The sequence below is a fragment of the Megalopta genalis genome, chromosome 14 (assembly GCF_051020955.1).
Source record: "Megalopta genalis isolate 19385.01 chromosome 14, iyMegGena1_principal, whole genome shotgun sequence".
Taxonomy (NCBI): Eukaryota; Metazoa; Arthropoda; class Insecta; order Hymenoptera; family Halictidae; genus Megalopta; species Megalopta genalis.
In genome coordinates, this window is record NC_135026.1 from 3,816,346 (window position 1) to 3,830,094 (window position 13,749).

Genomic DNA, 13,749 nt, shown 5'->3' on the forward strand with positions numbered 1-13,749 from the left:
TCGTTCGCAACTCGTTTTCGTTAAACTCCCTTCTAGTTCCCCGGGCCGATCCCGAGATTGAATCGGCCGGGCGGTACGGGTTAACGGTGTAACGCGAAATGGATATGTATGCAGGCGAGAGGCTCCCATTCGGAAACGGAGATAGATCCCCCTGACGCGATAACACGTCGTGTCACTCTTCCGTTAGGGGGACGACCCGAGAGATATGATTTATACGTATTCTTGCGAATCCTTCCGACTTGAGGAGATAACGTCGCGGCAAGTAATTGGATGTTGCTTCCCGCGCGGATAACACCGCTTCCCTCCACCCCCCTCCTGCCCTGCTCCGGATACTTTTTTTATTACTCCAGCCAGGCCCCAGCTCGATCGTTCTTATGGGAACCATTAATTCACACGGCTCCTTTATGCGGCCGGGTAACCGTGCAGGTAAAGCGAGCGCATCGGTGGACGCATTTACGAGATGGAGACCGATGAGACGATAGTTTTGAGAATCTCGAATGTAACGCTGCTTTTCGGTGGAGTCCACGGTGACGTTCCGTTGGCTTTTCAGTATTATTTCAATGGCAACGCGATTTTTGGTCCAGTGTGCATGCACGTGTACGTGTGTTGGACGATTTATTATTATGAAAAATATTAGTATTAGACAATGTATTATCTGACCATTTAGTATTAGACAATCTGTGAGACAATTTATTAGTATTGAAAAATTAGTATTTTAAAACATAGTATTGGTAATACTAATAAGTACTTAAATAATTAGTAATATTAATGTAGTAAAAAAAGATTAGTATTAGTATTACTAATAAGTACTTAAATAATTAGTAATATTAAAGTAGTAAAAAAAAAAGATTAGTATTAGAGTATTACTAATAAGCACTTAAATAATTAGCAATATAATATAGTAAAAATATTAGTATTAGTAATACTAATAAGTACTTAAATAATTAGTAATATTAATATAGTAAAAACAGATTAGTTTAGTAATACTAATATTATTTAAAAATATTAGACAATTTAGTATTAGACAACCTATTAGACAATTTATTAGTAAAAAGTATTAGTAATACTAATATTATATAGTGATATTAGACACTTCAGTATTAGACAATGTACTGGACAATTTATTATTTAAAAAATTAGTATTAGACATTTTAGTATTAAACAATATAAAATAGATAATTTAGTATTGTTCATCAGCATTAAACAATTTATCATTACACTATGTATCATTGTGCATGTGTAATGGATACTATATAGTACTACTACTACTACTACTACAACTGATTCTGCTACTGATGCTGCTACTACTACATACTACTACTGATTCTACTACTGATGCTACTATTATATACTATTACTACTGATACTTCTACTACATACTACTACTACTACAACTGATGCTACTATTATATACTACTACTACTCATACTACTACTATATACTACTAATACCACTGATGCTACTATTATATACTACTATTACTGATACTACAACTATATACTACTACTTCTACTATATACTACCACTACAACTACAAAAACGAGCCACAATTAAAGAAAATTTACCAAAATTGTGGCAATTAGACTGCGGATTTTATTACGCGTTTGAATCAAAAATGCATGACTGACATAGAAAATTCTTATGGCATAAGATCAATTTCACAACGTTATCACGTTATTGTCACCGCGACAGCATCATCGAAAGGAATAATTATATTATTTTTATTTAATTTCTGTTTCCTTTCTTTTACAACCGTCTTTTTACAACGCGAGCCAGGCGGTTCATCTAGCTTGCAATTCCATTCGGACCGGCACGAAGAAACAGTCGCCCGCAATTTTTTCCGCGCCACAATGCGCCTAATTTGGGACGATCGTGTGTGTCCCGCGCGCTGCCTTGTCGATCCCGTCTCCCTTCCAATTATCATCAAGATATATTCAATCGCGGGGACATCTAATCGGGGCACCGCAGGCGGCCGAATCTGCGGGCAGTTTATAAATCGGACCCTCCTTGTATATGCTGATAGAGGTCCAGTAGGGAGAGGCCGGAATCAATGTGATGGAACTCGGAATTAGGAGAAGAGAACTGCGCGCTCCCGCCCCACAATGAAGGGGATTTCAACCCTCCCGAGGGGATGTTCCGGTCGGCGAGTTATGTCCGGGGTGCCTGCTGCCTTCGGTCTCTCTGCTCCTGCCACGTCTAGCAACGAAGAATTCGGTGAGAATTTCGAAGAATTCCGGTTTGAAGAATCCGGTGCCGGATTCGGGCTGGCTCGGGCCGCGTGGGCGTATATATCGCGGCGCCACTGGCGTGCGGATCACTTGATGGGTTAACGAGTAGCGAGCGCGAGATGTGCTAGCAGTCGCCTGAGACCGTCTCCCCACTCCTCGACACGCAACGTGACCCGCGCACCGAGGAACGGAGCGGCGAGTGGGGGAAGGTCTCTGTGACTGCTAGCCGCCTCGCACTCAGCTACTCTCCAGCGCGTCACGTGACCAGCGCACCAAGGAACGGAGCGCCGAGTGGGGGAAGCCTCAGCGACTGCTAGCCGCTCGCAATCTCGCTACTCCTCAGCGCGGCACGTGACCCGCGCACCGAGGAACGGAGCGGCGAGTGGGGGAAGGCCTCAGCGACTGCTAGCCGCCTCGCACTCTAGCTACTCCTCAGCGCGACACGTGTCCCGTGCGTCAAGAAACGGAGCGCCAAGTGGGGGAAGTAACTGCTAGCTTTTTTCGCGCTCTCTCTACCCCTTCTTACCGCGTCACGTGACCCGCATGCCGGCGATACCGTGATTTAGCCCGGCGGCGTAATGAAGCAGCGCTGTTTCGACAACCCACGATGGCGCATCGTGGCGCCACCGGCGCTCGCATCACGTGACGAATTAAGAAATAGCAGACGCTGGATGTGCTAGCATATACAGGTTGCATCGCGCCGTAAATAACCCAGCAATATTCTGGGCCGGCTAATGGGTCCAAATACTATGGGAAGGCGTGCGTGTTCTCCGGACTTACACGCGCCGCTACCAACGCGAAAAGTTCTCGGCGGCGTACTGGAAAATACACTCATTACGCACGATCGGGCTTGGATAAACATTCATTAAAGAGCGTCAATTATGAAAGCGCGATGGTGGTGGGGCGGGCGAGCACGCGCGTTTATAATGGACGCCGTAATTCATCGTAGACTGTTTAAATGATAATTGACGCGGGCACAAACGGCGCGGCTGGTTTTCACCGTGTTTAGCCGGGCGTGCACGCGAGTCCCTAATTAAAACGTCGTTTACAGGATTTTCGACATTCGCGTAGCGACAGGAAATTGTGGTTTTAGTACGGACAGTACGCCGCAGAGATTTGTTAAACGCGCTGAAATATTTACATTCGCGGAAATTTATTGCATATTTGATGGCGCGGGTAGCGCGGGCGCAGGAAGAACGCGGGGGCCGCGCTCGGGCCGCCGTCGGGCCGCGGCCGCGGCCGCGTCCGTTGCGTCCGTCCGCAGTAGCTCCGCGCTTAATAAAAAATGTATTATGCAACTTCTCGCATTATCGATCGCTGGAATAGCATAAATGATTGAATTATGCAAACGAGCCGACGTCAATTTCCATTTTTCTCTGTTCCGCCGGCGGTCCGTTCCGTTCGCGTCCACCGCCGCGGATCCTTTTCTTCGCCACAGCCATCGTCCCCCTTCCCCCTCCCCTCCCCGCCCCTGCTCCTCTATTTTCCTCCGTTCCTTCTGTAACGAGGAAAAAAATAAGGGAGAGGAACTCTTGATGAGGAGCGCGAAAAGAAGTAAACAAAAGCGCCGCGTACATTATCCGCGGGCCGTGGGCCGGGTTAGCCGCGCTCCATCGCCGGCTCCACTTTTTTTCTGTCTCCTTTTTTTCTCTCTCCCCAAGCGAAATATTGTGCACGGTTTGAGCTCATTACACCGGCTCGCCCGCCACTCGAACCATTATTCTTCATTAGCTGCTACCTCGATATCGAACTTCTTCGCGGCGAAGAAACAACGCCGCGTTTCAATTTCATTACTACCCGGGTCGGGCCGGGTCGGGCCGCGCGATCGTCTACATAGCGGCGCCACCGGCGCGCGGATCACGCGACGGGTTAACGAGCAGCGAGCGCGGCAAGTGCTAGCAGTCGCCCGAGGTCGTCTCCCCACTCCTCGACTCGCCACGTAATCCACGCGCCGGGGAACGGAGCGCCAAGTGGGGGAAGGCCTCAGCGACTGCTAGCCGTCTCGCACTCGCGCTACTCCTCGGCTCGCCACGTAATCCACGTGCTGGGGAACGGAGCGGCGAGTGGGGGAAGGCCTCAGCGACTGCTAGCCGTCTCGCACTCGCGCTACTCCGCGGCTCGTCACGTGACCCGCGCGCTGGGAAACGGAGCGCCAAGTGGGGGAAGCGACTGCTAGCCGTCTCACACTTCTGCTAGTTCTTCTTACCGCGTCACGTGACCCGCACGCCGGCGACATGGCGATATAGCCGACGGCGTAGCGAATCGGCGCTGTCTCAACAACGCCGCGTCTCGATGTGGCCGAGATAATCGCGCGGGATAGTTTCAGCCCGGTGGGGGCCACGATGGAACGCGCTGCGTGTCGCACGTGTGCAACCGACAACCCGACGCCGGGCGGTTTAGCTACCGCTGGCACGCTCCGAACGCAAAACTCCGCCGCAGTCGGAACGACTTTTGTTTTCGGGTTCCACCGACATTCGTTTCGCTTCGGTGACCGAGGCTCGAGTCCTCCGGACGACGCTGCGCATCGATTTTCATCAGGAAAATTGGGCGCGCTGTGGTGACGGATGGTGGCTTTTGAGACTTTTAGTTGACGAAGCGGCCTGACTTTGTAATTGAGAAAAACGAATGAATTATCGAAATTAGTATTAATTTTTGCCGTTTTATTTACCGTTTAAAATTGTGCACATTTGTTTATTGTACATATATATTTATATTTAGCAATTGTTATCACAGTTCTGAAACAAGTGAAGCATATTGAATAAATGCGACGACTGCAAAAACGAAATGAAGTTGTATTATAATTATAGACACTTTCAATACTTATATAGACTTATAAATATACATAATACTTATAGACACTTACAATTATATAGACTTAATATTTACATACATTTGACTCAATAAACACTGAACGTCTTAAAGACGTCCATTTTACGTCCAGTTTAGGTCTGAGCGTCGTACGCCCGAATGTCCTACTGCAGACGTCTTCAAGACGTTTTAAAGACGTCTTTGTGCCATCTGGGAATACTCGCATCGCAACCTGAAATGAATAAAATAGAACAAGAAAATAATATAAAATAAAACAAGATAAAGTACAACGAGGTAAAATACAATAAATTAAACTCAAACAAAATACAACAATTTATACAACGTAATGAACTATTTAAAGACGCCGACCGCTTCCATTCAGTACCAAACAATTGTTCGTTAACATGATTCGACGGCATCCGATTTCAGTTATCACGCGGAAGAAAGTCGTATCTTGGCGGTAAAGACCGCGCCGACGATTCCATTCATTAATTCCCCAGAAAGCAGATATATTCGTAATAATTGCGCGCGACGCCGGCCGCGTATCGGCTTCCATCTATTTGCGTAATGGTCGGTTTATTAATTTTCGATTCGAAATGAAAGTAATTGGAGCCCGGTATCTGGACAAAACGGCCATTAGTATTCATAAATTCGTTGAATGTCGATGGCGGGAACACGGAAGAGAGTGAGAGAGAGAGAGAGAGAGAGAGAGAGAGAGAGAGAGAGAGTGATTTATCGTACGCCGCCGCGGCTGTCGGTCTTGTGTAACTGCTAGAACCTTGGCCGACCGTTTAGCGCGGTCTTTTTTAAAGGGAAAACACGCGACACGGCTCGCGCGGCTTCGCTTGATGACTCAGCGGCGCGGGCGGGAGAGCGCGGATTTTCCACGCCGGTCGCTTTCGATTCCGTTTCGATCGGCGGCCGGCGGCCGGCGGCGGCGCGCTGCGGCCTCTGTTTACCCTGCGTTCCACAAACATTCTAGTTCGCCGGCCGTTATTTTCCTAGGTTGACCCAAATCGCTAGAGCATAATTAACATTTCGATTCCCACTGTAAATTTGCTGATGTTCTTCTGCCGTGGGACCCCCTCTCCCCTCTCGTTCAGCTCGAATATAAACACACGGCACGTAGGATAAAGAGAGAAAGAGAGAGAGAGAGAGAGAGAGCAAGTGTTTGAGAAATCTGAGACGAACGGACCGTGTCGAATTACCGGCCGGTGTCGCGCGGCCAGCAAAAAATCGTGCCGAAGTGCTTGCTCTCTTCACGAGCTCGCGGCCATTGAAATTAGTCGCACGAGTTTCGGAGGACGTTTTTGCACCGCGGAACGCGCTACAGTCTATATTGTACCCCCGTGACCTTGAGACACTTTGGCAAGGTCGTTGTTTCGGGGCTTTTTTCTCCGCTAAGACAGAGTCTTCATTTTTCGAGACATTCGAGACGAGCTTGACAATGTATTTTCCGAGTATTGAAAGAAAGAATATTAATCAGAATAACGAGATTAGTTTTATTTCGTCATTTTGCTATAATTTTGTATATAATACTTGCTGCTTTTATTTATCATTATACTTTTTTGCATTCGTCGAAGTTGGTTTTTCTAATATATGGTATTTCTAATATATAAAAATAACCGTGACATAACCTCGAAATTGATCTGGACAATTTTTATTTTGCACAAAAGTGGACAGTCCGATTAAAACGTGTGCTTCGAATTTTAAAAAACTGTTCAATTATTTGCTATAGAAATATAGCAAATAATACATCTATAATGCAATAATATATAGAAATAACATTGACATAACCTCGAAGTTGATCTGAACAAATTTTATTTTGTACAAAAGTGGACGGTCCAATTAAAACGTGTGCTTCGAATTTAAAAAACTATTAAATTATGTGCTGCAAAAAATAGCAAATAATACAGACATAATTCAATAATAAATAAAAATAACATTGACATAACTACGAAGTTGATTAGCAGAATTTATACTTTGCATAAAAGTGAATGGTCTAATTATAATGCATGCTTGAATTAAGAAAACTTAAATTGTTTGCTATATAAATATATCAAATAATATATATATATATATATATATATATATATATATATATATATATATATATATATATATATAATGCAATAATATAAAGAAATAATCTTGACATAACCTTGAAGTTGATCCTGGCAATGTTTATTTCGCATAAAAGTGGACAGTCCAATTAAAACGTGTGCTCGAATTAAGAAATCTGTTATATCGATACCTAACCTAGACTTAACCTAGACCTAACCAAGACCTAACTTAGACTATAATCGCATGTTCAATTATTTCAGATCGCAAGATAATTGACCTAAGCTAGACCTAACCTAGACCTAAACTAGATCTAAACTAGACCTAACCAAGACCTAAAGTAGACCTAACCTATACTATAATCGCATGTTCAATTATCTCAGATCGCGAGATAATTAATTAATAACAGATTTACCGTGTCAATATTCGTTAAAAAAGATGCAATCTCGGTGCGCATCTGTTTCGAAACGCGGGTCCCCGTAAACGTGGGATTCCAAGAGGGACGCGATACATACATCGGGAAACAAATCGGCGATATTCCGACGGAAGCCCGTTTCGCCTATGCGCGGCAATTTTCAATTTGCGTTCGACCAGAGAAAAAGAAAAGGAAACACGTGGCCGACGCCCGACGAGAATCGAAATTCCCCGGTTCGGTATAAATATTCATGAAATTGACGTGCCTTATTTGCTTTCGTTTGCGCCGTTCCCTTCCTTTATTTTTGGATTTACATAAGCCGAACAGATTACTCCCGGGTTCGGGAAGAATTTGAAAGCTTCAATTACACCCGCGTCCGCGCTGGTCCCGCGGGGTGGAGTGGGGGGCGCGATAGTAGTCGCGCCCGCGGAAAAATAACAGTAATTGCGTTTCGGCGGTCCGCGGCGGGGCGCGGCGATGTTCCGCGCGTGTTCGCCGGAATTCTTGGAAAATTGAAATGCGAAATGAAAATCAAGGAGCGAATTGGCGCGCGCCGCGGCCGGCCAAGCCGTTGCCGTGAACGCGCTGAAAATAATATTAGCAGTTAGCGATCTTCCGGCGTCGGACGCCGGGAAGCGATAACGGGCGGAACAGTGCACGTATTTTGAACAGCTCCGCGCTAGCGCGGAGAGGAACTTCGGGGTTTCAACGAGCGCGAATTTTTCATTCGTTTCCAGCTGCTTGAACCGGCGAACGCTTCCAGGCGACCACCCGCAGAAATTGTTATTTGATTATCGCGTTCGTTAAACGGCGCCGTTTTATTTGCGCCGGCGAATTTACACGCGCCCGGACAACCGTTTACCTTCAAGCACGAATGAAAACGCGGCAAATGAACGTTTCTCTTCCGTAACCGTCGTGCTACTTTCGTCTCTGCACCGTCGACGGATAGCCGTGATTTTTCCGATTTGAACGAGCCCAAACACGACGCGAATCGCTTCGGTTTCAGCCGTTCGCAATATACCAGGTGACCGAGAAAACTCGACCCGTTTTCGCTGTTTCGCTTCCCGTTGATATTTCGAGAAGATATTCGAGCAGAACAGTTTCTCGGCGACTAATTATCGTCGCAATCGAACGAAAGAATCGACGACGGCCCCCGAGAGAAATTTCGATCGCCGATATATCCGGCAGAAATTTTTCAGCGGCGAAGGACGCGATCGACCGTCGTCGGCTCGAGGAATATTCTCAGCTCTCGGCGGCGCGAACATTAGCACGACGGCCGGCCTTGTTCCCGGAAATACAGGCCGACGAAAATGGCCGGGGGGTGTGCCCGCGGCGTCGACGGAGAAAAAATTTCGCGCCCCGTACGCGGGGAACGAAACGGCGGCCTGGGTTAAACGCAGTGGCAAATTATAAATCATCTTAACGAGCTTTTGATTACCCGAGGTTTTTATGGGACGGGCATAAAAGTGTCACCGCGCGCCGATCGAAATACAAGCCGCCGCCGCCGCCGCCGTCGACGTCGACGTCGCTGGGTTTCCCTTATCGTCCCTGAAACCTCGTCGTACGCGGCGCGCGTGTCGCCGTATCGCGACGCGCGTTCGCCCGACGCGGTCGCGTAATCCCCCTGTGCCAGAGTCATTTCTGACTCAGATCCCAGGAACAAGATCTCTCGAGTTTCCGTTCGCCGGGGCGCTTTTCCCGGCGGCGACGTCGCACGACGGAGGCCCCGGTCGCTTTCACGGCGAAATTGTTTAAATAATCCGTCGGCGTCCGGCGTTGAACAACGAACCGGGCCGGCAACATTCTTTATCGGCGTAGCCGGGCCATGTAACGTATAATTCCGCGGGAGTTCCGCGGCAGAATTTTAATAAAGTCGCGTGCGTAAGCCGAAAATTTCCGTGCCTTTTTTTCTTCTTCTTCTCTTCTTCTCTTTTCTTCGAGGGAGCGAGCCCGGGGTACCGGCCGGGATAAAACAACGAACGGGATAAAATCTTCGCAACGGCACGCCCGGCTTTAATTAAGTTCCTCGAACGGAACCGAGGGGAGAAAAGGAGAAACTCGAGGGGGTGTTTATAACCCTGGAGTGAAAGACAAAAATGTAAAAAGAGAAGGAACGGGAGAGAAAGAGTAAGAGAGAGAGAAAGAGAGAGAGAGAGAGGGAGAGAGAGGATAAGATTTGCTGGTTTTAATAAATTCCCGAGTACACGGTGTAACTAGCGCCGTGAATTCCCTCGAATGTCACGCGATCCCAGTGCTGCCAGGCTGCCGGCTAAACCGTGACGTCGCCGGCGCTCGGATCACGTGACTAGGTAGCGAGCGGCGAGTGGGGGAACGTCCACTAGCAGCGCTACCTACTAGCGTCGCGGCACGACGCTGCGTTCTGCCGGAGCAGACACGTGTCTTAAGTAATTTGTAAATTTCCTGGCATCGGTTTTATTCTATTAAAACAATCATACTTTAATGTATAAGTGTCTTAAAAAATCACCTTTATATTCTGGAAATTTAATTATTACCATATTCTTCGACATGAAATAATTGAGCAATACGTGGCTAAGTAATATAATAATTGAGAAATATATACATTTTGAAATATATTCGAATATGAATAAATACCAAGAGAAGGAACAATTAGCAAGAAATGATATTTAAATAAATTACCGTGACGGAATAATATTTTTAATAACTATTCTTATTATTATCAGAGTCTCACGTCACCCACAGTTCGAATTTAAAGACACTGGAAGTTCTTCCCTTTTATTCTGCGTGCGTTTCCTTAAACGAGGTAAACAAGTGTATCGGATGAAAGAATTAGAATCACAATCATATCTCTGTCAGTGTCGCAACGGCCGTCGAACATGCTGACTCATCAACGCGTCCTTGCGCGCGCGCGCGTCGCAGTGTGCATACGAGCTGCCGTTCCATTTGCTATTGACGTTACATCTTCGTGAAATGGCCCGCCCGTTCTTTGAGGATCCGCTTTGAAAACGGACGCGGCCAGTGGACACGGATGACGTAACGAGCCGAATTGGACCGTGAGTCGACAGGCGTGCGACGGACCGTCTATTAGTCCTCGGCCAACGTGCCGGCACTATCGAAGAAAGCTCGCGCTAAAGGGCGCGGGATTCCAGAATGCTAAGTCGCGGATTCGTGTGCCGGCCGTGCATCGTGAATACTCGTTGCCGAACGACCGACCGGCCGGCGATAATTGTCGGATCGTGATTCCATTCATTGGAACAAACTTCGGTCGGATCTATAATTTCAGCAGTTTCGAGCAGAACTCTGGGATTTGAAACTGTGCGAACGGGGCAAGAAGGGTGTCTGGAATAATTCAGGGCGAAAGGAGTGTCGTAAGTGGACCGCGGATTTTGACACATTGAAAACGCGAATTAACGAATTTCTAAGCTTCATAAAATAATAATAGCAATATATAAAATATTTCCAAGCTTTATAAAATAATAATAGCAATATATAAAATATTTCCAAGCTTTATAAAATAATAATAGCAATATATAAAATACATCCAAGCTTTATAAAATAATAATAGCAATATATAAAATATTTCCAAGCTTTATAAAATAATAACAGCAATATGTAAAATATTTCCAAGCTTTATAAAATAATAATAGCAATATATAAAATATTTCCAAGCTTTATAAAATAATAAGAGCAATATATAAAATATTTCCAAGCTTTATAAAATAATAATAGCAATATATAAAATATTTCCAAGCTTTATAAAATAATAATAGCAATATATAAAATACATCCAAGCTTTATAAAATAATAATAGCAATATATAAAATATTTCCAAGCTTTATAAAATAATAACAGCAATATATAAAATATTTCCAAGCTTTATAAAATAATAATAGCAATATATAAAATACTTCCAAGCTTTATAAAATAATAATAGCAATATATAAAATATTTGCAAGCTTTATAAAATAATAATAGCAATATGTAAAATATTTGCAAGGTTTATAAAATAATAATAGCAATATATAAAATATTCCCAAGCTTTATAAAATGACTCTAACTACCCTAACAGATATGATTGTGACAGATGTTCTTCGCTAACAATTATCGATCAGAATTGGCTCTTTTAGGTTATTATAGGTTAATTCTTTCCTTAATCCAACTAAACGGTTAAGATTACCCAGCGTCGCTTTTCCAAGAACGAAGCTTCGTCGTTAGCTTAAAGTTCACCAGCTATGTTCGAGAAATAGCAAAGTTCACCGCCTAATATAGTGCGTCCTCGGCAGAGGTGAAATTGTGCGGTAAGATTCGCGGTTAAAAATAGAACGTTTCCAGAAGTCATAGGCGAAAGGTTAACCCCCACGATAGCGTACGGTAATTTAGAAGTAATATTTATGGAATCTCGGTCTCGAACGAACGTGAAAGTAGTTTCTAGAATTACACTCGCGTGGACAAGCAACATAAATCCCATTCCAAATATATAGGCCCGAGATAAGGCTCGGTCTAATGAGCAGCGACGATGAAAACTACCCTCCACCCCCCCCCCTCCCCGCCCACCCCAAGTACCGAAAATTTAATTCGCAGTCGAGTTTATAATTAATGAAACGACGTTACATTATTTTCGAACGACGCGCGGCCGCCGAATCCGTGGAAACAGCAGCAGCCAGAATTAATTACTATTCGCGTATGTGATTGTTATTAAACGTGATGGAACGCCTAACGTTTCTGATTAGGCAATATTTTTTGGGGTTTTACTTATTTATCGTAATCATTGGTGGACGGCGAATATTGGAATTGTTGCGATATAAAGATCGTCTGCTTTTGTTTTAAATTTCGAATTTATTCGAATCAAGAATTATTCGAATTAAAAATTATTCGAATCAAGAATTATTCGAATTAAAAATTATTCGAATCAAGAATTATTCGAATTAAAAATTATTCGAATTAAAAATTATTCGAATCAAGAATTATTCGAATTAAGAATTATTCGAATAGGAAAGAATTATTCGAATAGACAAGAATTATTCGAATCAAGAATTATTCGAATAAAGAATTATTCAAATCAAAAATTATTCGAATAAAGAAGAATTATTCGAATAGAAAAGAATTATTCGAATCAAGAATTATTCAAATCAAAAATTCTTCGAATAAAGAAGAATTATTCGAATCCAAAATTCTTCGAATAAAGAAGAATTATTCGAATCAAAAATTCTTCGAATAAAAAATAATTCGAAAAACTCTGCAATATTAAAATGACACGAACTATTGTAATAAAATTCCGCGCAATCGAACGAGTTCGTCAGTTACGAATTTGCTCGTAAAAACCATCCGTAATAGAATCGACCTCTTCGACGACGACGCGGTACCGATAACCGGAAGTCGACGATGAAATGTGCCGGCCGTCAAAGTGTCGTCCCGCGAAACAATCGTCGACGGGTTTTCTCGGTTGGGGCGGATTGAACGTCGGCCAGTGCGGGCTTAGCCGCGTTGTTGCCACGTCGCCGGAAAGACGCCGGGGGAAAAACCGGCTGCCCGGCTGAACGTAAAGGATTGGCTATTATTTTTTCGCGGATAACGCGGCTGGCCGGCCGCAACCCTAAGTGATGTACGAGCCTTCCGAGGAATTCCCACGAAAAAACTTGATAAAACGGCGATTCCCGTGTCCCCTTTCTAACCGGCCGATCGTTCAACGTTCCCGTGGAACGCGGCTCGCGAGAGCCATCCGACGACGCGATTTGATTTCTTCGAGTACACCGGAAACGAATGTGCGATCAACGACGATATAAATCCCTCGGAATAATGGCGATCCGCGGCCGCTGTTACGACCGTTCTAATTGCAATGTTTTTCGTCGCCAGGAGAATTCATTTTGTCGCGTCCGCAGATGGTCACTGTTCGGTAAAAACGTTCGTCGAATTGTTTGTTCTCGTTTCGCCGGGACCTCTTCGGACGGATGAAGCGAATTTTCTCAATTATGATTGATTTAATGCTGTTTTTAGAGCATCGCCGATACAATTCCTGCTGATTTTATCAGAAAGTGACGTGGGTAAAGTTTTCCGGACTCTTAAGAACCGTGGAAATTGGAGGTTATGTCTGTGTTAGGTCTAGGTTAGGTTTGAAGTAATTGTTGTTTAGGTTGGTAGACGTGTTGTAGGTTAGGTTTGATATAATTGTTATATTTATCAGAAAATTGTCGTGGGCAAGTTTTTCGGGGCTCTTAAGGACCATGGAAATTGGAGATTAGGTCTGAGTTAGGTTTAGGT

The 13,749-nt window shown here is 44.6% G+C and overlaps 1 long non-coding RNA gene across 3 annotated transcripts in view; it reads right to left on the reverse strand.

Moving 5' to 3' along the window:
• Positions 1-4,867: 4,867 nt before the first annotated feature.
• LOC117225725 (uncharacterized) overlaps positions 4,868-13,749 on the reverse strand; it is a 48,994-nt gene continuing 40,112 nt past the window's right edge. The window contains exons 3-4 of one of the 3 annotated variants that reach the window (XR_004491586.2): positions 5,119-5,268; positions 4,868-4,963 (exon numbers count right to left, since the gene is read on the reverse strand). This is a non-coding gene — a long non-coding RNA (uncharacterized LOC117225725). Of the gene's footprint in view, positions 5,269-13,749 lie in introns of all 3 variants that reach the window. The other 2 variants (XR_013034751.1, XR_013034750.1) reach the window with 2 other exon arrangements.